Genomic DNA, 11,634 nt, shown 5'->3' with positions numbered 1-11,634 from the left:
TTAGAAGGCCACACTCTTTTTTTTTTTTTAAATATTTATTTTTAAGTTTTAGGTGGACACAATATCTTTATTTTACATTTATGTGGTGCTGAGGATCAAACCCAGTGCTTGGTGCATGCTAGGCGAGTGCTCTCCCACTGAGCCACAACTCCAGCCCAGAAGGCCACACTCTTAACCTGATATTTGCCTTAGATGTGATCATATCTTTCAGCTCATGTTTTTCAAAGCCTTTTCAATCTTACCTTGTACTACTGTTGTCTAGAGGCAGTAACTTTTCCAATCCTGAAAGGCCCATGATCTCTGAACTTTCTCTATTCTCCTTACCTATGCTTGAAAACCAGCTAATTCTCACCTAAGATCACCTCCTTTTTTTATACTACTTTATGAAGACACCTGTGCTACTTATTATGTGTTTGCCTCCATATCCACTTTTCTGGCTCTCCTGTTTGAGATACTGGAGCTGGGACTCTGCAAATCACATTTGACTGTCAGCTGACTTCATTTGGCTATGTCAATAAAGGCCACTAGAGGGAGATACCCCAGAGGAAGAAGAAGGGGCTTGCTCTTTAAATTTGCTTCTTGTTCCTCTGAAGACCACTCTGGTGACACTCCTTCACCCTGGTGGCAGCAGGCCCTTCCTGTAATAGCAAGTGAGTCCACCTTTGAAGTTTTTTTTCCACTAGCAATTGTAGAACCAGCTCCATGGCACCCCACTCAGAAACACCAGCATGAACTGGATAGTGTCAGGTTCTTCCAAGCTGAGATCCTAGATGTCGGCCCTAAACTTTGAGGTTTGAGTGTCAGCTCTGTAGAGCCCTCCTAAGTTTCGAAGTATTAGTAATTTCATAACCTTCCCTTTGTTCTCCTAGCCCTAGGAGTTACAGATGCTTCCTACTGTCTGTTACTGCCTCCATGATATTAAGAGGGTTTGTGTTTTATTTATTTACAATTAATGACTTTATACTTAGTGAATCATTCTTTCCCTACTCCCACTGCTCCCAACCCTTGGTACTGGGTATTTAACCCAGTACCACTGAGCCACCTCCCCAGCCCCTTTTATTTTGAGACAGATCTTGCTAAATCTGGCCCCAACTTGCAATCATCCTGCTTCAGCCCCCTGAGTTGCTAGGATTACAGATTTGGGTCACCACACCCAGCAGAGTTAACCATTATTTACATTAAATTTTTAAAATATCTATTTTTAGAACTTTATTTATTTACTTTTTATGTGGTGCTGAGGATTGAAACCAGGACCTCAACTGTGCTAGGCAAGTGCTCTCCTACTGAGCTACAGCCCCAGCTACCTAGATTATTTTTGTCAATAATTGGTTTGATTTCTGGGGCTGGGGATGTGGCTCAAGCGGTAGCGCGCTCGCCTGGCATGTGTGCGGCCCGGGTTCGATCCTCAGCACCACATACAAACAAAGATGTTGTGTCTGCCGAAAACTAAGAAATAAATAAATATTTTTTTTAAAAAAATAAATAACTGGTATGATTTCTGTGGCATTGACTAGACTTTGATTGATACAGAAATTAGTACTAGGATTGGCCCCAGGAAATAAATCCCAAAAGATGAGATTAGAAAACTGGCTTGGTTGGGTCATCAGATTTGAATGTGCTAAGCTCCTTGTCAATGAAAAAATGTCATTCTATCAATTCATGGCATGCCATGGCATTGTAATTAATCAAAAATTTTTAAAGCTTTTTTTAAAATATTTATTTTTTAGTTATTGGTGGACACAACATCTTTGTTTGTATGTGGTGCTGGAGGATCGAACCCGGGCTGCATGCATGCCAGGCGAGCGCGCTACCGCTTGAGCCACATCCCCAGCCCCGTAATTAATCAAATTAACACCTGTAGTTATTTGTGATGAAGTGCCAACTAAACCAAGTGCCTTGGGGACCCATGTAGTTGTACTTGACAATTATGACAGTGATCATGACTATAAGGACTATGGTGTGGGACAGATTCTTCTGACTACATCAGGATTCTTGCAAAAAGAAAATGACAAACTTAGGTCTTGAAACTTTCAGCTCAAGTCACAAACAGAGAACTGTAGGGATTCCATGTGTTAGGAGTTCAGGGATACCAAGATGGCAGAGGCAGGATACAAGAAAAATGCTGATGAAGGACAAGACAAGGAGATGAGTCATCAAGTCCCTGTTACAGTAAGTCCCATTAACAGGACAACTCCTGCCACTGAGGACTTATCACCTGCGATAACTCCCACCACAATTTTGGTATTCTAAAATAACCAATAGGGGAAATTGGACAGTATTCTAATTAGGTACTATAAAGTAACCAATGGAAGCAAATGGGGTGAGGGCTTCAATCAGGTCCACATAGGGAAGAGATGTAAGACACACAGCTCAGCATGTTAGACACTAACTTCCAAACAATGGGCCCTTGAGCCTCTCTCTTGCTCAGCCTTCTCTGCTCTATCTTGAGGAGTGCTACTTTCAACTTCACCTTCACTAAATCTGTACATTGCCTGTTACTTTTGTGTGTTTTGCTCAGTTCTTTGTTTAGGACACCAAGGACCTGGACCCCAACTTAACACCCCAGTAATAATATCTTGGCTAGTCAGCCAGGAGATAAACCCCTTTTCAGGGACCCCCACATTGCAATCACCTAATAAGTCGACTTTTCTTTTCTATCAGGCTCTCCAATAGTACCATGTGCAACCTCAGGAGCAACTAATGATCTCCCGGGCCTTCCCCAGGGTAATCAGAACATTGGGACTTCTATAGCTTGGGAGGGTGGTGACTCTAGGTACTTCTCAGCCTCCCCACCAGGTGCTTGACCTGGTTTTGGGGGGTTTTCAGTTTCATTGTTTGTGTTTTTAAATCTCCTGGTGAGCCTGTGTGCTCTTCTTCCCCTTCTCAACTATTTCACTTGCTCATCATGTCATGTCAGGGCTCTTGATTCTTTGCCACACTCTCAGCAGGCACAGGTTGGACAGATAAAAATGCCACTAGGAAACTCACCCCTTGAAAACTGCTGTGACAGGATGATCTGGTAGTGAACCACAGTTAGACTTAGTCTGTTTTGGACACAAGACAAAGCTCACCAATGCTGGCACATTGTACAATCAGCCAGTTACCCCAATCCTGTGGCTTCTCCAGAAGGAAATTAGAACTTAACCTGGTGCTCACAGTCTCTGTTTCTGCTTTATTCCCAGTCTTCTTCCACCTCCTTTGGGCTTTTACTCCTTCTCTGTTAATCAATCTTCCTTGCTTGTAGGTATCACCTCCTCCAAAATATCTATGGCTCTTTTTTGAAAGGTTTTAAAAATTCCCTCCCTATGAGGGATGGGATCTATTGGTTGCAGATGTTACCCATATTGTTTGCCATCAACCAAAAGAAAACAGGCCAAGATTAAACTGGTCTTTTCTTTTTCTAGGTTTAAGGAGACAGGAAAGGTTGGATAGGGATAACTGGAATGCCACTGAGTGGACCTTCACAAATAGAGTTTCATGGTTCTTTTTAGCCTTTGAGTAGGAAGGCTAAATACCACTGGGAAAGAAAGAATAATTACCAAGATGCTAGGAGCAGAGGAAAACATGCAGGTATTACACAGCCCATGGAAAAGAGCCAAACCAAAAAGAGAGAGCCTAGATTCCAAAGGGAATGGGGCAAATTATGTCTCCAAATTGGTAGACATAATTTGGCAGCTTGTAGTTCTGGTCATAGGAACTCAAAGGAAGTAGTGTGCACCCACCATAGGGGTCATAGACATCTGTCTACAAAATTGTGGGATTTCTACGAGGATGCCTGGGAAATACCCAACCCCTAAGTTCCCAATTCCTCACAGTTATGCCTCAGGCAGAATTCAGGGCCCTAGTTACAGAACCTAAAAACTCTTTTTTTTTTTTTTTTTTAAAGAGAGAGTGAGAGGGGGAGAGAGAGAGAGAATTTTTTTTTAAAGAGAGAGTGAGAGAGGAGAGAGAGAGAGAAATTTTTTTTTTTTAAAGAGTGAGAGGGGAGAGAGAGAGAGAGAGAGAATTTTTAATATTTATTTTTTAGTTCTCGGCGGACACAACATCTTTGTTGGTATGTGGTGCTGAGGATCGAACCCGGGCCGCACACGTGCCAGGCGATTGCGCTACCGCTTGAGCCACATCCCCAGCCAAGAGAGAGAATTTTTAATATTTATTTTTTAGTTTTCGGCAGACACAACATCTTTGTTTGTATGTGGTGCTGAGGATCAAACCCGGGCCGCATGCATGCCAGGCGAGCGCGCTACCGCTTGAACCATATCCCCAGCCCCCTAAAAACTCTTTCTTCCAGAATAGCCAACATGGGAGGAACTACCTCCATTGTACATGACTCCCCACTTGGATATATTCTCCATTACTGAAAATGCTTCCACCCTGACAATTTGAGGTGGGGAAAAGGACTTTTTAAAAATTATAATAATATTTGCTCCAATATGAGCTAGGGGGTTGAAATCAATGGCCTCTGAATGGAAGCCAAAATTATAATACCATCATGTAACTAGACATCTTTTGCAGGAGAGAAAGCAAGTGGTCAGAAGTCCCCTACACCCAAGCCTTCATGTACTGTACAAAACCCACTCCTATACTGTGACAAGATCCCACAAGGGGCTCCTAAGGCAACTGCCCCAAATCACAATATCCTGAATGACCCATTAGTAAATAACCCTCCTGTTTCTCAGGGGAACAGCTATGACAACCTCCTTCAGCTCTTTGGGTTAGGTTGCCCTAGTTAATGCTCTTTGCCTCTCATGCTCAAAATGACAAATTTCCTTTCTCCTTAGCTTTCTGCCACTTATCTATCTCTCTGAGGCTTGCATCTGGAATGTAATTAAGCTGCACAGGCAATTGTCCAATCCAGTTTAAGAGTGTTATTTTCAGGCTGAGGATGTATTGCAGTTGGTAAAGAGCTTGTCTCACATGCACACCACCCTGGGTTCAATCTCCGACACCCCCCCCAAAAAAAAATAGAGTGTCACTTTTAAATTCAAGCTGCAATGGGACATAAATGACTATTTTCTCTGTCCTTGTACTCTGGAATTCTGCTCTCTCATTAAGTTCCTCCCTAGATGCTAAAACACAGGGAGGGAAAATGGAAAGATCCTAGATATATAAATCTTTTTTTCCTTGAGAACTTTTTCCTGAGAAACTCATGGGCTCCTACGTTCTCTAAATATCTGGACTGACTCTAATCTGATCCAAAAGTGCACTCTAGTCTGTATACAAGAGTAATTACAGTTGCATCATTAGAAAAAAACCCTGTCTTTTTCTGAGTTCATGTTTTTTTTTGGGTGAACTCACTTTTCATCTTTCATTCCTAAAGTAATATATTTTGTTTGGATTAGTCTTGTTTTATCTGACTGGAGTTTTTCCCCCCTCTGTCTGTTTTTCCTGTTGTCTTTATTCAGTGGTCAATAATTCAAGGGTTAACTCTCAAATGCACTGGAAAAGGAAAGAGATCTTCTCCTTTGGAGAATCCTAAGGAAGGAGATTAACAGTGGTGATGGTGGAAGGAAATCTGCCCCCATGGAGGATGAATGGTCCCCTTGAACCTTTGATTTCAGCATCCACCATGGCTGACAGACTCTACTGCTCACATTCCCCAAAGCACAGGCTCTTCCTATATCTGAGTCATAGTGAAAAATCTGTGACAGGCTCTATTTTAATTTCTAAATTAAAATTTATATCTGATAGTAGTTCTTTTGTCTCCTACCTATAGGGATTTTTTCCTTGTAAAAATCTACAAAATCCTTGTTTCTTGTCTGCTTTATGTATATTTGTGCACATCTGTGTACTGTATGTTATATCTACTTATGTGCTTGTGTTTTATATCATTTACATGGTACCAAAATTAGTATAGAGATAAATGAGCACTCATAAATTAATAAAAAGAAAGAAAGAAATGATACAAATGCCTTTTGGTTCACATGTCTTAAATTGGTTTAAATAAGAGTAAAGATGTCTTTAAGATTAACACATGGGCTGGGGATATAGCTCAGTTGGTAGAGTGCTTGCCTCACATGCACAAGGTCCTGGGTTCAATCCCCAGCACCACCAAAAAACAAAACAAGATTAACCCACAGGTTTTCTTGGTGGTCGACTAATCAAGAGAGCACTGGTTTCTATTAAGAGTTTAAAGTGTAACATTCATTGCTTCTAGAATTTTTCTTCAGCAGAAAAAGATGGTTTAAAATGTTAACTAGGTTTGATTTCCATGGGTAACCTAAGTTAAAAATGGGTAAATTATACTTAACATAACTGGGTTTAATCTTCATACATATGTTTGTTACAAGAGACATTTGAGGGGCTGGGGTTATAGCTCAGTGGTAGAACACTTGCCTAGCATGTATGAGGAACTGGCTCAAGCCTCAGAGCCACATGAAAATAAATAAACAAAATAAAGATATTGTGTCCTTCTACAACTAAGAATATGTAAAAAAAAAAAAGAGAGAGAGAGAGACATTTGATAAATTTGCAAAGTGAAAATACTAAAACATTGACTGATAATACAAATTCAAGTACTCTTGGCTTCTTATATTCTATAAGACAGGATATATTTGGGTCTACCAAATGTGCTTTTGTATAAATTCTTGATAAATTAACAGTTTGAGACTTCTTTGTGTTGGGGTCTTCAAAAGCAAGGTTATGAAGAGTTAAAATTCTAACAGGTGGGCTGGGGATGTGGCTCAAGCGGTAGCGCGCTTGCCTGGCATGCGTGCGGCCCGGGTTCGATCCTCAGCACCACATACAAACAAAGATGTTGTGTCCGCCGAAAACTAAAGAATAAATTTAATAAAAATTAAAAAAGTTGTTTATCTCAGCTATTTAAAAAAAAAAAATTCTAACAGGTGTAATTCTATATACAGAGTATGAAAGTTCCAGTTGTGCTTTGATTAGTGTACTATAAAAACATAAATATTTCATTTTATTAAAAAGTTATAACTTGTCTAAATTCAGAAATTTCATAAGGATTGTTTCATAATGAAAATTTAAGAAAAAATTAGCAACTGGGAAAAAGAAAATATAAGAATGTTAAGCTTGTAAATTGGAAGCTATGTAGGTTTAATACAGGCAAGGTAACCAATAATTGGTCTCTTTTATAAATTGTATCTGACATAAAAGGGCCACACAGCCATTTCAAATTTGGCTTACATCTCTTTGCTTTGAGAAAGTCTATTTTTAATCATTAACACTGTTTCCTAAACTTAAGAGATTTAATGTTATCTTTTGATTTTTGTCAGTGTTATTAACCTATGCAGACATATGATTATAGTTATCCTACACTATCGATTCTAAATTTTTCTTTGAAAGTTAAACTTGGTTAATATAAGTACATCTGAGTAAATGTGACACTGTTGTTACTAGCTTCTTTGTGTATTAGATGTATTTATGTCCTCCAAGAATACAAGTCTTAAAATATAAAGCTTAGGAGACCACTTTACCAAGCTTGTCTTCTCCAAACTAAGGTTGTCTGTAGCAATAGTTTATTTTCTTTCTTTCTTTTTTTTATATAATGTTAGGCAGAAATATGGCTTTATTTTAAATTTTTATACCTTTATTTTATTTATTTATCTTCATGTGGTGGTTAGGATGGAACCCAGGGCCTCACACGTGCTAGATGAGCACTGTACCACTGAGCCACAACTCCAGCCCTTTAATAGTTTCTTTCAGACATATAAAAATAACAAATTTAGCTGGGCACAGTGGCCCACCCCTGAATTCTCAGCAGCTTGGGAGGCTGAGAGAGGAACATCGTGAGTTCAAAGCCAGCCTCACCAATAGCGAGGTGCTTAGCAACTCAGAAAAACCCTGTCTCTAAATAAAACATAGAAAAGGGCTGGGGATGTGGCTCAGTGGTTAAGCATTCCTGGGTTCAATCCTCCCCAAAATTAGTTAGAAATATCATTTTAATGTTTAGTAACTGGATAAAAATAACCTATCTTCACCAGGAGCAAAGGCATATGCCTATAATCTCAGCAACTCAAGAGACTAAAGCAGGAAAATCACAAGTTTAAAGCCAGCCTCAGCAACTTAGTGAGGCCCTAAGCAACTTAGTGAGAGTCTGTCTCAAAATAAAAGATAAAGGGCTGGGGATGTAGCTCAAGCGGTAGCGCGCTCGCCTGGCATGCGTGCGGGCCGGGTTTGATCCTCAGCACCACATACCAACAAAGATGTTGTGTCCGCCAATAACTAAAAAATAAATATTAAAGTTCTCTCTCTCTCTCTCTCTCTCCCCCTCTCTCTTTCAAAATAAATAAATAAATAAATAAAAGATAAAAAGGGCCAGGGCTGGGCGTAGTAGTGCACACCTGTAATCCCAGCAGCTTGGGAGACTGAGGCAGAAGGATCGTGAGTTCAAAGCCAGCCTCAGCAATAGGGAGGCTGCTTAGCAATTCATTGAGACCTTGTCTCTAAATAAAATACAAAATAGGGCTGTGGATGTGGCTCATGGTAAAGTGTCCCTGGACTCAATCTCTGGTACCCCACCCCTCAAAAAAAGCAATGAGGGTTTTGTTTTGTTTTTGTTTTGTCTTTATTTTGAGACAGGGACCCACTAAGTTCCTGAGAGCCTTGTTAAGTTGCTGAGTCTGGCCTCGAACTTGAGATCCTCCTGTCTCAGCCTCTTGAACTACTTGGGTTATAGGCATGAGCCACCACACTGGCTCAATGGTTCTTTTAATGTAACTTAAGATGCACCCTTGAATCAGCCCTACCAAAAGTAAATAAAGCTGGAGGCTGTAAAGGAAAAGGTTATTAGATAGGAGTGCTTGATAACTATCACAAAAGACTGTCAGAGTCACAGATTTTTTTGTTGTTGTTGTTGTTTTTGAGTCAATTTGAGACCTATGAACCTTTTTAACCTCCTACGCAGGCAGACTTGATCTATGTTTCTGTGTTTTGCTGTTATGATTATGTAGCCCAGATATCTATCCCTCTGATTGGTCTAAAAGATGCAATATAGCACATAAAAGCCCTAACTAACTACCAAGAGAGCCCTAAATGACACAGTTTAAGGAATTCCTCTATTAACCCAGAAGTAATACCAACAAGAAAGCTAGTTTACAAAAATAAGATAGCATTAGATATCTTAACTACAGCTCAGGGGATACCTGTGACATTATAAAAACAAAATGTTGTGTACACACTTCTAACAACTCTGCTGATGTTTCTTTTCTTTTTTTTTAAGAGAGAGAGAGAGAGGAGAGAGAGTGAGAGAGAGAGAGAATTTTTAATATTTATTTTTTAGTTCTCGGCGGACACAACATCTTTGTTGGTATGTGGTGCTGAGGATCGACCCCGGGCCGCACGCATGCCAGGCGAGCGCACTACCGCTTGAGCCACATCCCCAGCCCTCTGCTGATGTTTCTAGAGCCTCAAATGGCTTCCATTCACAAACCAATGCCACATTGGATTTGCCTTAAGCTTTAATGAGTTGCTGTCTTCATGTTTTTCAGAGACTGACCGATAATACTAATTGTTTTGTGCTAATTGTTTGCAAGGAAACAATGCTTTGCTGTCTTGTTTGTTGTTGTCCTACCCATGATCTCTGCTCTCTGTCCACCCCACTCAGTTGCCCACCAGCTGCCTCTATGGACCTCTGTACTCCCCTGATGCTGAATCCTTAAGTTCCCATGTTTTACCTGGTAGAAAATCATAAAAAAAAATCTAGGCTGTCAAACTCCAACTGGTACTATGGCAAGGCTACAAACCGATCCCACAAATGGACCCCAACACTCTGCTTTTTGATCTTTACCAGATAGGGCAAAAGTTCTGTGAATCCCAAATAGGCAAGGACAGTAGTCCATTGTCAGCCTGAAGCAGCTATAAGAAGATGAGATCTCCAGCCCCTCAACCTCCCAAAAAGAATTTGGGGATCATGTCTCTCAGGGGGAAATGTTAAGTAGGAGTTCAGGGACCACCAAGATGGCAGAAGCAAGGTTTAAGAAAAGGAAATGCCACTGAAAGACAAAACAGGGAGATGAGTCATCATGTCCCTGTTACAGTAAGTTCCATTACCAAGACAATCCTGACAGTAAGGACGCATCGCCTGTGATAACTCTGACCATGGGTTTGGTATTCTAAAGTAACCAATGGGGGAAAATTGGACAGTACTCTAATCAGGTATCATAAGGGAGCCATTGGGAGCAAATGGGGTGAGGGCTTCAATCAGGTCCACATGGGGAAGAGAACACCTCACAGCTCAGCATGTAAGACAGTGTATGCTGGCATCAAGGCCTTGAGCCTCTCTCTTGCTTGGCCTACTCTGCTCTACCTTGCGGAGAGCTTCACCTTCAATAAATTTGTTCTTTGCCTTTTACTTCTGTGTGTCTTACTCAATTCTTTGTTTGGGATACCAAGGGCCTGGACCCCAACTGGATATCCCAATGATAACACATGCTAGCCATAAAATAATCTTTTATTGCTTGTAACTGACACTTATTTACTATGAAAAAAACCACAAAATTTTGCATATTGAAGAATTACATCAGTTAAATTCATAGCTTAAGTTTTTCCTGTGAGGGGCTGGGGATGTGGCTCAAGCGGTAGCGCGCTCGCCTGTCATGCGTGCGGCCCGGGTTCGATCCTCAGCACCACATACCAACAAAGATGTTGTGTCTGCCGAAAACTAAAAAATAAATATTAAAATTCTCTCTCTCTCTCTCTCTCTCAAAAAAAAAAAAAAATCTAAAAAAAAAAAGTTTTTCCTGTGAATGAGAAGGAATGGATCCTGAAACTTGGAATGGGAATGTCTGATTTGACTTGGAAAATTCCATTTATGTCTGCGCTTCCCTTGCTGGAGGAAGCATCTCGTCTGCTTGTGTCTAAGTAGACCAGCCTACCCTTGCTTGAAAACTGTAATCTCCTTTTCTGGGGCAGAATATATGCCTTGCAAGGATCTCTTTAAGATCTACCTGGGTCATCCTTTGTTGCTACTAGACCTATAAGTAGAGTCAAATCTCAGCATTCTCCAAGGGGGCAAATACAAAATTTGACTCATAAGGAAGTAACTTACACACTAACAAAGTTAGAAGTTTTCACTGACTTCATAGCCATTATAGTGTTGAAGCACATAGCATTACTGTATGTGCTTGTAGTGATGTTGGTGTAAACAAAGCTACTGCATTTCCAATTATATAAAGTACAGTACAAGCTGGGTGTGGGGTCGCATGCCTGTAATCCCAGCGACTCAGGAGGCTGAGGTAGGAGGATCTTAAATTCAAAGCCATTCTCAGCAATTTAGCAAGACCCTGTCTCAAAATAAAAACTAAGAAGGGGGCTGGAGCTGGAGCTCAGTGCCAGTCTTGGAAGAGGAGCTGGGTCTTCCATGACTTCTTGTTGCTCCTGTAGTACACTGGCAGTTTGTGTTTATTGATAGGCTTGAAAGCCATGGGGTTCTCACTTGCCAAACAGTTTCAATGTGGCAATGACTGAAACATTTCCCTCAAACAAGGCTACTATACTGTCCTTGAAATCCTTGAAACTGGGCTTAACCACTGGGCCACATCCCTAACCCTTCTTAGTTTATTTTATTTATATATATATATATATATATATATATATATACACTTTTTAAAAATTGTAGATGGACAGCATGCCTTTATTTCTTTTTTTTTTTTAAAGAAAGAGTGAGAGGGG

Source organism: Spermophilus citellus (genome assembly GCF_964194105.1).
Source record: "Spermophilus citellus genome assembly, chromosome: 9".
In the NCBI taxonomy this organism is placed as follows: Eukaryota; Metazoa; Chordata; class Mammalia; order Rodentia; family Sciuridae; genus Spermophilus; species Spermophilus citellus.
Note: the sequence above shows the minus strand (reverse complement) of the source record.